This window comes from Ambystoma mexicanum, chromosome 3q (assembly GCF_040938575.1).
Source record: "Ambystoma mexicanum isolate Mex_15411 chromosome 3q, UKY_AmexF1_1, whole genome shotgun sequence".
In the NCBI taxonomy this organism is placed as follows: Eukaryota; Metazoa; Chordata; class Amphibia; order Caudata; family Ambystomatidae; genus Ambystoma; species Ambystoma mexicanum.
Window position 1 is genome coordinate 893,626,259 of NC_090926.1, and position 13,077 is coordinate 893,639,335.

A 13,077-nucleotide genomic window follows, 5' to 3' on the forward strand; every position below is an offset into this window, starting at 1 on the left:
ACCCCAACCCACGACCCTGACATCTTTTTGGACTCTCCTCCCCGTTACTCAACCCAGCGAATCGCCACCTATTGACGACCAGATGCTTTTAAAGAACCTTCTCAAGAAGGCGGCTGACCATTTCAAGATCACCACCCAGGAAGCGGTCTCTAACTCTGATTTCGTGGAGGACATTCTTAAAGAGACGGTCCCGGTCAGCCAGGCTATTCCACTCCTATATTCAGTGAGAAACGCCTGTCCCCTTCCTTATTGATGCCATCCCTCTCTCAGGCAGTTAACCAAAGAACCGCCCCCACTCCAGTAGAAAAGATTTCCACCCGGCTCCCTCAGACCCTCTGTACATCAGAGGCCACGCAGTCTCAGACTCCCTGGTAGTTACTACCACCATGAAACTGCCTGTGCCATTATTCTCGTCGGATTCTCCAATAATACAAAGCTCCTTAAGAGCTACAGTGATGTGCAGTGGGGACTCGTACAGGAGGACCTCCAGAACGTTCCAGAAACGACCCGCACCAAACTCCTAGCAGTGGTCACTAAAGGTCGCCAAGTAACGTAGAAAAACATTTTGGATTCGGCTGAAACAGCAGGACGCATTCTCTCACAAGGAACTCGCCTAAAGCGCCACGCCTGGCTGACAAATTGGGGTTTCAAGGCAGAGACTCTGGCTTCTCTCCATAAGTAAGTTGGTGGAAGATTCTGCTGTTTTTGATAAGGTGCTTCCTGAGGCCCTGGAAACGCTTAAAGAGCGCGAGACTCTAAAATCCCTTAATTGGATCTCGGCAAACCTTTTGTCCACAAAGAGGCATTCAATACTTGCCGGTCCATTCGCAGCCAGTCCTCCCATTACTCCCAGGGGCAGTATGGGTCAAGTGGAGCCCCTTGGTTTTCCGGTCAGGATAACACCAGTGGATTCCATTCCTCACAATAGTAGGGATTTCGACGTGGGAAGGGTAGAGGGAGAAACTCTGAAGCCAGAGGCTCCCCTACCAGCGAATGATTCAGCAGTACTGGTCCCCTATCATGTCTCTCCGGTCGGGGAACGTCTAATATCTTTTACCCACGCATTAGAGTGCATCACTCCAGATCAGTGGGTACTCAAGATGGTTGCCCACGGGTACTGCATAGAATTCCTCCACCCACCCCACTACCCAGGGGGAGAATGTCGAGTATCAGCAGATCCTGTTGGAAGAGGTCCAGATCCTTTTTAGACAAACAGGCGATCGATGTCGCTCATCTTTAGGTAAACTAGGATATTTATTCAATATTCCAACTCTTACTCAAAAAGCATTGCATGATGCCCCCTGTTTTAGACAAGTATGCCAAACGTCAAAAGTTCTGGATGACAACTCTTCAGGAGGTAATTCCTCTTTTACAATCGGGTATTACATTGCCACCTTGGATATGAAAGATGCATACTTTCATATTTCAATTTTGCCAGCGCACAAAGTTCCTCCAGTTTAAGATAGTGAGATAGAGAACACTCCCTATTGGTTGAAGGTGCTACCCTTTGGCATTGCCTCAGCCCAGAGGCCCTGGAAACGCTTAAAGAGCAAAAACCTTGGAACGTTCGCAACTGCTCACTTGCGCTGGCAGTCCATCCTGGTGCATCCTTATCTCGACGACTGGCTCATAACCGGAGACCTGTACGGAACACGTCTGCAGAACACCCAAAGGACAGTAGGTATCCTTTTGAATCTGGGTTTCTCAATAACGAGGAAAAATCAAGTCTGGTTTACAGTCAAGTCAAACAGTTTCTGGGGCCCTATTTCAGACAGAAGACAGCCTCGCCTTTCCCTCCAGCGAGAGGGCTCACAACATGCTGTTTCAGATCCCTCACTATGTAGCCATTCCTCACGATAACCGTAGACAAAGCCATGCGGCTATTATGGATGATGGCGTCCTGGTTCACATGCCCGTGTGCGCCCCATGCAGGAGTGGCTCTTGATCCAAATGGTGTCAGGCAAGTGGTTGGTGAGACAATCTAGTGGTTGTCTCGACAGCCCTCAGTCTCTGCAGTGGTGGTCCAAGGAAAACCTTCTAAAGGGGAAATCCTTTACCACCCCCGCAGTATAAGCCACTCACCACGGATGCATCTTTGTCAGGATGGGGGAGCACACCTCCTAGAACACAGCGCATGGCATGTGGTTTCCATCAGTAGCCTCCAAATACATCAATCATTTGGAACTACTGGAAATGTTCAAAGCAGTGAAAGCATTCCAAACACAAGCACAGGGGATGGGGGGCTCTCACTCTCCACGGCTATCCAAACTGTCACATAACATTTGGAAGTGGGTACTCTGACACATGTCCCTACTATCACAATATGTTCCAGGGGAACACAATCTTCTGGCAGATGTGCTCAGCAGAATCTTGCACCTACCCGTAGAATACAAGTGCCGCTTGCATGAATATATTCTACTTTACATATTTGCAGAATGGTGTCATCCATGCATCGACTTGCTCACAACTCTGGAGGACGCCCAATGCCCAGATTACACCTCCAGGTACACTCAAATGGTCAAAAGGGGACAGTCTCTGGATTGTATTATTTATAGAGTGCACCGGGCCAGTGGGCATTTGGGCGCATTACAGGTTTCAGAGTTAAATAACACAAGGGTAAAAATACATACACACACATTTTGTAGCAGACATGTACATATTTACATTAGATATTAGTTGGTTTCTTACTTATGCAAGATTTGGTGCAAAGATACATGCATGCGCATGTGGTCACAGATCTCGGGAGTGCAGCAACCTCTTGGCATTGGTCTTAAAGGAGTGGAAGGGAGATATGGTTCCATAGTTGCACCGCCAAAACTGAAAAGCTGGCACCACCTGTTTTTTAAAGTTTGAAATTGGGGTATTCGAAGACGGTTGGATTGCACCTTTCTGATAGGTCGTTGAGGTGTGTTTAGAAAATCTGTCAATGAGGTATAGTGGAGCCTTGTTGTTAAGACATTTGTGAGTAAGGTTGAGGGATTTGAACTTGATTCTGTCATTTATGGAGAGCCAATAGGTAGAGCGTCTCACGTGGGAGATGTGCTGAGGTTTAGGGATGCCTAGGGCAGATCTTGAGGCATTGTTTTGGAGTGTCTGGAGTTTGTTGGTATTGTGTTTACTGGTGCCCAGGTATAGGGCATTATAGTAATCCAATTTGGAGAGGATTAGGGCTCGCACCATCGTAATGCAGTTAACCGTGGACAGAAAGTGTTTGCATGCATGAATTAGTTTATATGTGTAACTAGTACCAGAGGCTGTGACGTTAATTTGTTTGAGGTTGAGTCCAAGTAAAAGTCTAAGGTCTTTACCTCCTTTAGAGATTTTGATCTTAATTCCATCAATGATGACAGAGTTGTATTGAGGAGAGCGTTTAGTCAATCTATTAGGAGACCCAACGATTAAGAGCTCAGTCTTTTAGTCATTGAGGCATAAGTCATGGGTGGCCATCCATGTTTGTATAATGTAGATTTTATTAATGATGGTTACAGCTGTGTCATAGTCTCCTTGGATGGGGATGAGAATATGGATGTCATCAGCGTAGTTGGCATATGAGACACCCAGATTGTGGATAATGTCGAAGAAGGGCTTGGTAAATATGTTTATATAGGGTTAGAGAGACACAAGAGCCCTGTGTTACTTCGCATATAATGGGTACTGGGTGTGCTGTGGAGGAGAGTGAGAACTGACTCATGAATCTATTATCTGTGGGAGCCTGTCCTTGTTTGTGTTTGTTGCTTACTCTGTGCTTGGTGAGTTAACCCTTCCCTCCCCTGTACCATGCTGAAGGTCTTGGATTCCCAGGATATTCCCTTGCTAGGAGCTTAAGCTCTGGGATGTGGCTGTCAAGGGCCCAAGATGCTAATATTTCCTCTTGGATTTTACATTTTTGTTTTTTTAAGCATTTTTGTTTTTTTGAATTACAAGTAGTTATTGGGGACAATCAAGATCAGTCTAAATTTGGAATGGTGATATTACGTGACATTGGAGTCCTTAAGTTGATATTAGGGTGGATTTGTATCCCGGATGCCAAGAAGATGGTGGGGTTGTTGCTCAAAATAATCTTTTCACAGAATGTTTTGTTGGATTTGTTGCTTAATTGGGGTGAGAAGGTTAGTAGAAACGGGAGGGAGTGGGACAGTGCCTTTTCAACGTGATTGTGGAACGGAGGTTCCAGAGGTTTGGGTTGTGTAAATCCAAGAAGTTATTTTTGTTTGTGTTTTTTTTTTTTCTTGTATTTTTTTCTTGTCTTAGGTTTTGGTTACTTTGAATTGCTAGGATTCGTCACAGGAGGGGTACGTGACAGATCTCGCATGGCTTCCACTTGTAAGAGGAGTTTAAGAGTGGTTTCATGGAATGTTAATGGGGCTAAATGCGAATAAGAGGAAAATGATTTTGCAAAGATTAGAGGAATTGGGGCGGATCTCGCAATGTTGCAGGAGACACATTTATTGGAGGTGGATGTAGATAAGTGGAAAAGAGCATGGGTTGGCTATGTCTATTGTTCATACTTCACTTCCAGTTCTAGAGGGGTTTGCAGTTTGATAAGGAAAAATCTTCTGATTACAGAAATTAAATGTGGCAAAGATCAAAATGGAAGAATTGTTTGTGTAAATATGAAAATTCAAGATGTTGCCTACCGTATTTGCAATATATATGCTCCTAATGGCGAGGTCGGGAGTTTTTTTGCTTCCCTTACACAGTTCCTACAGAAAGTAACTGTAAGAAATATTATAGTGGGGAGAGATTTTAATGTTACTTTAGATCCGCAGATGGACAAGAGCAGAGTTACTTTGGGCAATGTGAATAATCAGCAAAAAGAAGCCTTCAATAAATGTATGGTCGAGTGGAATCTGTCAAGATGTGTGGAGATTACAGAACCCTTGCAATATACCTTCTTTTCTGCTAGACATAAAGTGTTTTCACGGATTGACCTCAGGCTTGTGTACAGTCTTTCAAAGGGGGTGATACCAAAGCCATTGTTATTTCTGACCATGCACCGATCACTTAGGTAAAGGAAATGTAAGTTCCATTTCCAAAGTCAAACACTTCGAAGAGGAATTTTACACTTCTTGATGACAATGATATTGTGGACAAAATAGTAAAGGAAGAAAGGTTTTTTGTGGTTCAATACTGGACTGGAGAAGTGACAGTAGAATATGTATGGGAAGCCTTCAAGCCTTACATGAGAGGAATGTTGATCGGTCTGTCGAGCAAAAAGAAAAAAGAGACATTGAGATAAAGGAGCTGAATGATGAAATTGAGATTCTTGAATAGGAAAACATGCAGGAATTCACTATGTGCTCTTTTGGTTCCATGAAAAAAAAAAGAAAAGCTGGAAGATCTACTTGCTTCTCAAGCTGAAAGACTCCTATTCAGAACAAGGTATAAGTACTATGAAAAGGACGAAAATTTTGATCGACTTCTTGCCCATCGCTTGAGGGTTATGGAGAATGAAAAGACGATTAATGCTATAGAAAAGAGATCAGACGATCTTTGAACCTGCTAAAATTAATGATACTTTCAAGGAATATTACTCCAAACTATACTCTTTAGAGGTTCATTTGACTCAGGAGGAAGGGAAACATTTTGTTAATGGTTGTCATTTGCAAAGTATAAAGTTGAAATACAAAGATTCCCTCGGGAAAGACTTGAGTGTGGAGGAACTAAGGACTGCTGCTGGCGCTTTAAACTCAGGGAAATGTCCGGGCTTGGATGGTTTGCCAGCTAAACTGTATTAAATGTTACCGGAAGTGGTTTTTAATCTTATGTAGGCCATTTTACACTCATCCTTGATTGACGGCCGTCTCCCAGACTCTGAGGCATGCATCGATATCCGTTTTTTTGAAATAAGGGAAATCTCCTGCCAAAACAAGTAGCTATCGGCCAATAAGCTTGTTGAACATAGACAATAAAATCTTTGTGAAAGCCTGAGCTTTGAGAATGGAGACCTCTGTATTGGATATAATTGATCAGAGTCAGACAGGTTTTGTAAAAGGGAGGCATGCCTCGGATAATATGAGAAGACTTTTGTTGACTTTGTTCGAAAGCAAGGATCAGATGAAAGTTGTGGAAAAGGCTTTTGACCGGATAGAGTTGGAAATATCTCCTGACAGCCTTAGAAGGTTTCGGATTTGGGAAAAATGATAGACTGGATAAGGCTATTATATTCATTACCTACAGCTAGTGTGAACACTAATGGCCTGGTCTCGGACAAATTTGAACTGAAAAGAGGGACAAGGTAAGGCTGCCCCCTGTCGGCCATTTTATTTGTCATCGCAATGGAGCTCTTGGCTTTGAAGGAGAGAAGACCGGTCAATTGACGGTATTCCTTATGGAGAAGCCTGTCAAAATATCTGGCTTTACGCCGATGATATGTTGCTGGTTATCCAAAATGTGGAGTCTTCCATCCCAGCGCTAATTAACCAAATGTACATTTTTCACAGGGTTTCTGGATACAAGATCAATTGGTCGAAATCAGAGGTATTGCCGGCATCAAAATCATGCTCGACCGTGACAATGATGAATTTTGATTTCAATTGGTGTCCTGACAAGATGCGCTACCTTGGGATTTGGCTGACTAAAGATGTGTCTATAATGATGGAGGTGAACTTATGACACATTGTCCAAAATATGGAGTCAGACTTTAAAAGATGGAACGAGTCAATATTAAGTCTGTGGGTAAGAGTGCATGCAATTAAAATGACGACAACTCCGAGAATTAACTATGTGTTAGCATTTTTTGATCTGCAAGGAAATCATGCTTATCTGAAGAAAATGGAAAACTTGATACAGTCCGTCCTACGGGAGGCTAAACAACCATGTCTAAAACTATGGAAACTACAACTTTCACAAGAATGCGGTGGTCTGGAGGTTCCAGACTTTGAAAATTATCATTTGGTGTTTGGGGCACGACATTTGGTTCCTTTCTTAGAAGATTCATCTGATGTCTGGACAATGGTGGAAGCAAGTAGATCTTGGCCACTTTCGCCCAGGGCGATTCTGTCAACGGTGGATGGAACAGGATATAAACCATCTCCACCAACTGCATTTGTAAGGTCATGTTGGAAGAGTCTCTGGAGAAAGAGCAAAAAGGATGTTTCAGACTATGGTTTAACTTTGCTTTGGTTAAATCCAGACATTGCATTGAATGAGAAACCTCTTTTCGAAGGGATTGTGTCCTCCGACGTATTCCACATCTTTCACAGTAATTACCATAGCTGTGCTGCTTCGGAAAACTTTTTAGGCGTCTTGCGTCGATATGCTGTCCCTCGAGGGCCTCTGTCGATGGTCGACGTCACCGGATGTTATATCTAGGACGCACGACGCCCGTAGCCTCAGTTCTGTTTTTTTCCGCGAACGTGTTCGCTTTGGAATCTCGGCGCGCCTCCGTTCTTCTAACTTGAAAATCCATTATGTCTTCATCTTCTACCCCCAAGTCGGGCTTCAAAAAGTGTCGGGATTGCGTTTCCAAAATGTCCATTATGGACCCGCACAACGTTTGCCTCTGGTGCCCCAGTGAAAGCCACGCCACCGACGATTGCGATGACTGCCAGTCCCTAACTCCGAAGTCCTTGCGGGAGCGGAAAAAGTTTGTTTTATTACTTGTATTGCGCACCAGACCCAAGGGTAATAGAGCGCATTGCATACGACAACATACAGCTTAGTTACAATAACACAAAGGCACATAAGGAGACAATAAATATACACAATAAGGCAAGACAATGGTACAAATTATTGCAGTCCTGCTCAGTCTGGCGGTAAATACTGTGTGGTAGATATGTACAAAGATACAGGTTCAATCAAGCGGTGAATGGACATGCAGAGTTGGTCAAAGCAGTTAGTAGTCTGTTTACTTGTCCGCATCTTTAATCCACCTTGTGGAAATTGGGGTATGGTTGATCTGATCGCAGAGTGGATGGTAGGGAGTTCCATAGTTCGGCTGCTTTGACCTGGAAACTACAGCCTCTGGACAGTTTAAATCTAGGTGTTGAAATGTTGTTGAAATTGGAGGATCTGGTGAGTCTTGTTAGATTTATTCTAGTGAATCTCTTGGAAAGAGCATGGTGCGGCATTGTTTAGACCTTTGCAAACGAGTGAAGCCACTTTTAGCTGGATTGTCTCATGAATCGAGAGGCAGTTATTTGCTTTTCTAAATTCAGTGATGTGGGCTCTCCTGGGAATACCTAATGCTGCTCTGAGCGCATTATTCTGCAGAATTTGAATTCTTTTGATTTCCTTGTTGGCCCCAATGTAGAGCGAGTTGCAATAGTCCAACTTCGATAAAACAAGAGCTCTAGAAAGTGTAATGCAGCTGCTATTGGATAGGAAGGGTTTGCCTGCTCTTATCAATTTGCAGGTGTAAGCAGTGGCAGAGGCCATCGCGTTGACCTGCTTGTTGGAGAGGGTAGAATCCAGTTAGAAGCCCAGAGTTTTTACCGCATGAGCGGTGGTGATTTGATTGTTATCAATGTTAAAAGTTGAATAATTGGGACCCAGTTTTTTTAGGGTAGGGGATGTGCCAAGGATAATGATTTCAGTCTTGTCATCATTCAGAAATAGTCCATGAGTGGCCATCCATGCATGGATGATGAGATGCACCCTGTTCACCAAGGCTAAATCCTTGTCGTAATCACCAGTAAGTGGTAGGAGAATCTGAGTATCATCTGCATAGTTAGTGTAGGTGATACCAAGAAGGTCCAGATGGTCGAAAAGGGGCTTCGTGAAGATGTAGAGTGTGGGAGAAACACAGGATCCCTGGGGCACTCCTCATGTGATGGGGATAGTCTGCTGCCGCCGTGGTGGAGAAGACTCTCATGGTCCTATTATTGAGAAAAGATTGAATCCATGCTGTGGCTTCTTCAGAGAAGTGCGCAGCCATGTCCAGATGCCTGAAAAGGACCTTATGGTCAACAAGGTCGAATGCAGCCGATGGGTCCAAAAGGAGGAGTAAGGCTGGTTTCCCTTTATCCCTAAACTCGTCGATTTGTGCTTTTTAGATCTAAAAGGGCTGTTTCGGTCCCATGCTGAGGACGGAAGCCAGACTGACGTACTCCTAGCAAGTGGTTGGTTTCTAGGTGCTTCTGTATTTGTGAATACGCCATTTTATCTATAATTTTTAGGAGGAATGGCACGGTGGTGATATTGCGGTAGTTAGTGGGTATAGCTGGGTCTAGTGTCTGTTTTTTAAGCAGGGGGAGTACCCAGGATTCTTTTAGGTTGCCTGGTGTGGGCCCTGTTGCGAATGAGGCGTTGATCAGTTTTGAAATGAAGGGAGCCAGGTCTCTGGCTGCGTCCTTTATCAGGCTGGGCATTGGTCTCCCTGACAGTTTGATTATTTGAGTGACAGTATAATTTTTTCAGTCTCAATAATGGATACTTTGGAGGACTTGAAACGAGGGGTGTCAATGTTGTTTTTAGGAGGGGTGATAGGCATTTTAGGCGTGGTATCCAGACTAAGTGAAGATTTTTTCTTGGCAATTTTGGATTGGAGAGTTATCACTTTATTGGCCAAGGCTTGCTGAATATTGGTGCACCATAGTTTATCTTTGACACAATTGTCTTGCACTGGGATGGGAGATTCTATTTCCTTTAAGATGTTGAAGAGTTCCTTCATACTAGAATTTGCTTGGGCTATTCTAGCGTTGTAAGTTTCCCGTTTAGCCAACAGTATTTCCTTTTGTAGAGGATAGATCTATCTTTAAGAATACTTTTATTTTCTTCAGAGGGTTGTAGTTTCCATGCGACCTCACATTGTCTTTTTTGGTGCAAAGTGTTTTCAGGTACGGGTGTACCAGGAATTGAGGTGGGCTTTGGGTTTGCTTTGTCTCATTTTAAACGGTGCGATTGAGTCAAGTGCGGAGGACATAATTTTGTTGTACTCATTCACTAGAATTTCGGGGTCAGGTTGTCTGGTAGTGAATTAAGTGTAGGAAGGATCAGTGGGAGTAAATTGTTCTGGATGATGTTTTTCTTGTTCCTTGTCAAAATGGGCGGTGCTAGCTGGGTGATAGTAGGAATAGGTCTGAGTTTCTAGAGCAAATGTTATAAGGTAGTGGTCTGTCCAGATTTGGGGGGAGATCGATGGGATGGGGCGTTGCAATTGTGGTCTGCCACCCAGTCGAGTATCATTCCTTTGTTATGGGTAGGGTGGAGCACTCTTTGTGAGAGGCCTAGTTCAGAAAGGTTGTTAGCCACACTGATTGCATGTGGGTCATTTAGGTCGTTAAAACCCAGGTTGAGGTCCCCTAAGAGGATGACCTGCGACAAGTTTTTTAGGTTGTGAGATAGAATAGTAGAAATGTCCTCCTCAAAGGTTCCACTAGGGCCTGGAGGTCTATAAATCAAGTGGATGGTGAGGGTTTGAGAGTTATTAATAACTAACTTGGCTGTAACGCTTTTTAGTATCATTAGAAGGCGCTAGCCTAGTAGATAAACTAGATTTGACAATCAGGGTTATGCCGCCTCCACGGGCTTCGCTTCTATCTGATCTTAGGATGGTGTAACAGTTTGCGATGGCTAGCATGATGGCTGGTCCTACAGCGGCATGAAGCCAGGATTCAGTAGTAGCCAAGAAATCAAGGTTTTCGGTCTGGATGAGATCTGCAATCTAGATCTAGCGTTTATTAGAGCGCCTTTTAAGTGGGGGGTAATGGATGTAGGTGTACGTAAAATTTCTTGGGTCGTGGCATTAGTGTGCATGAGTACATTCTGTACTCTCAGGTGTAGGCTATGTGGTTTTTCTACGCTCTTGTTGAGATGGCCATTAGGTGTGGTCTTTCTACGGTTCGACGTGGTCAAAGTTCTAGCAAGCGGTTCATATAGTTTTGCTAGTCTGGCACAAAGTCTAGTATTTCTAGAAGAATTGTTGCACGGTTGGGAATCGAATGTGCGGGACTGCTGGTGTTCTTCAACCTGGTCATTATGACTAGTCAGCGGTTGTTGTCGGTAGGTTGTTGTTGTCGGTAGGTAGGGTTTCTAAAACCTACAAGTCTAAATCTACTGGTGTTTCGACTGACGATTCGAGGGGCGACTCTCCGCGTTGGCGTAAATCCAGGGGGTTTCGTTCACGGAGTGGGTTCCGCCATTCCTCTGCCTCTTCGAGGCATTCACGGAAGCGCCATTACTGGTCGCCTTCCCCATCCTTGTCGGAGGACTCCGCCAGACGGCGGGTTACTTGTCCCACGAAACACTCGCCGCCGGCAGATGATGGAGATTTTCGAATTGCAAGGCACCGTTCTGTCCACGCCTTCAAGAGAAGCCGCCAAGGAACGAGCTAGAACCACCACTCGCAGGCCTTCAGACTATGGCAGTTGGCGTGATCATCAGGAGCCGTCGAGGTCCAGAGCAGACAAAGGTGATCGCCATAACCGTGCCAGGTCTAGGTCCCGGTCCACGATGCCGTTGAGACCGCCTGAGCCTGTGAGGCCTTCTAAGAAGGCATTGACGCTGTCGGCGCCATGTCCGTTGAGGGGCTCTCTCGAGGCTGAAGAGGTCTATGAGGATCCTTATGACCAACAGTACAATCCTTTTGTGCAGGATTCACCCAACCCATGTCCAGTTTGGGGCCGAGATCAGCCTGCATAGGAAACACCTTGGTTTTCACCCACCCCCACTCCTGACCTAGACTCCCTTTTTCTTGATCCCACCTCCTCGCCTCTACCGAGACAAGCTTCACCAATTGATGATCAAATGGCATTTAATGCAATCCTGAAAAGGGCTGCAGAACATTTCCAGATTGTCACTCAGGAGGCAGTACAGGATAGTGACTTTGTGGAGGACATTCAAAAGGAAAAACCACCCACAGGTCAGGCAATCCCCCTGTCGAATTCCGTCAAGAAGCGTATTGCACCTTCTTTACTGTCCCCTTCACTTAAAAGGGCAGTTAACCCCAGGGTCGAAAAATTGTTTTGCCCCTCCCCTTCTGATCTGTTCTACATCCAGGGGCATGCCACTCCAGATTCACTAGGAGATACTACTACCAGGAAGAGGGCCGGGTGCCGTTGCCTACTTCAGAACAGCCTCCCGACAAAGACTTTAAAATGCTGTACGCCCTCAGTAAATGTATTGCACCCTCAGCAGCATATTCCACCAGGATTATTAATAACACTACACTACACTTCTCGCATGCTATAGTGATGTGCAGTGGAATTTACTTCAGGAGGGTCTCCAGGAAGACCCGGAACCGGTATGATCACGCCTGCTGGTGGTTGTCTCGGAAGGGGGAAACAGGTCACCCATAATATCCTAAGGAATACACTGGATGCAGCTGAGACGGTGGGGCGAACCTTGGCCCAGGGTATTCCTCTTAAAGGTATGCCTGGCTCAAAACCTCATTGTTCAAACCGGAAACCCAGGCCTCACTTATGAACCAACCATTGGGAGACTCAAATTTGTTTGGGAAAGCTGTGGACGATGCCCTAGAAACAGCGAAAAACAGAATCTAGCTTCTTCTTGGGACTGTGGTCCTCTGTCCATTTTCCTTTCTCGTGTGCCTCTCCTCTCTGACAGAACCTTATTCACAGTCCTTGGGTGTCAGTTAAGATGTTTGCTCATTGTGTCTCTTCCTGGAAGCATGATACTGCCACCCATAGTGTCTGGTTGTCTAATCGTCAGCCAGGCCCCAGACCCGTGTACTCTCATTGGGCCCTGGATCTTTTAGGCTGAACCCCTTTGGTGGGTTCTGAAGTCCTCCCTTGTGGGAAGCCTCTCTAAGATCTTAGGCCTTATGCAAAGCAGCCTCCCTTTTGCTCCTGCCAACTTAACTCCTCTCCTTGCGGCCCCTGTGTGCCCCCCCCTCCCCCACCACACACTTCACTCTCCTTCATTCTATTTGTGTGTACTCCTCCCCCAGCCTTAGTCCTTCACCTTTTGTGTCTGCTCTTCACTTCCTTCAGGTCACTCCTGGCCTGTCTGCTCAGTGCCTCAATCGCCTTCAACACCTTCCCCAATTCCTCCCGCCTTCGCATGCACCTCCACCTCGTCTCTCCTCTCACAACTACTCAACACAAGACCTATGCTCTTCACTGTTATTTCATGCCATAATCTTCATTTCCAACTCACACCCCTCCTTTCTACCTT

The 13,077-nt window shown here is 45.1% G+C and overlaps 1 protein-coding gene across 9 annotated transcripts in view; it reads left to right on the top strand.

Annotated features, from left to right (window-relative positions):
* HELZ (helicase with zinc finger) overlaps positions 1-13,077 on the top strand; it is a 2,743,493-nt gene that overhangs the window by 247,019 nt on the left and 2,483,397 nt on the right. The gene's annotated exons all lie outside the window — the stretch shown is intronic.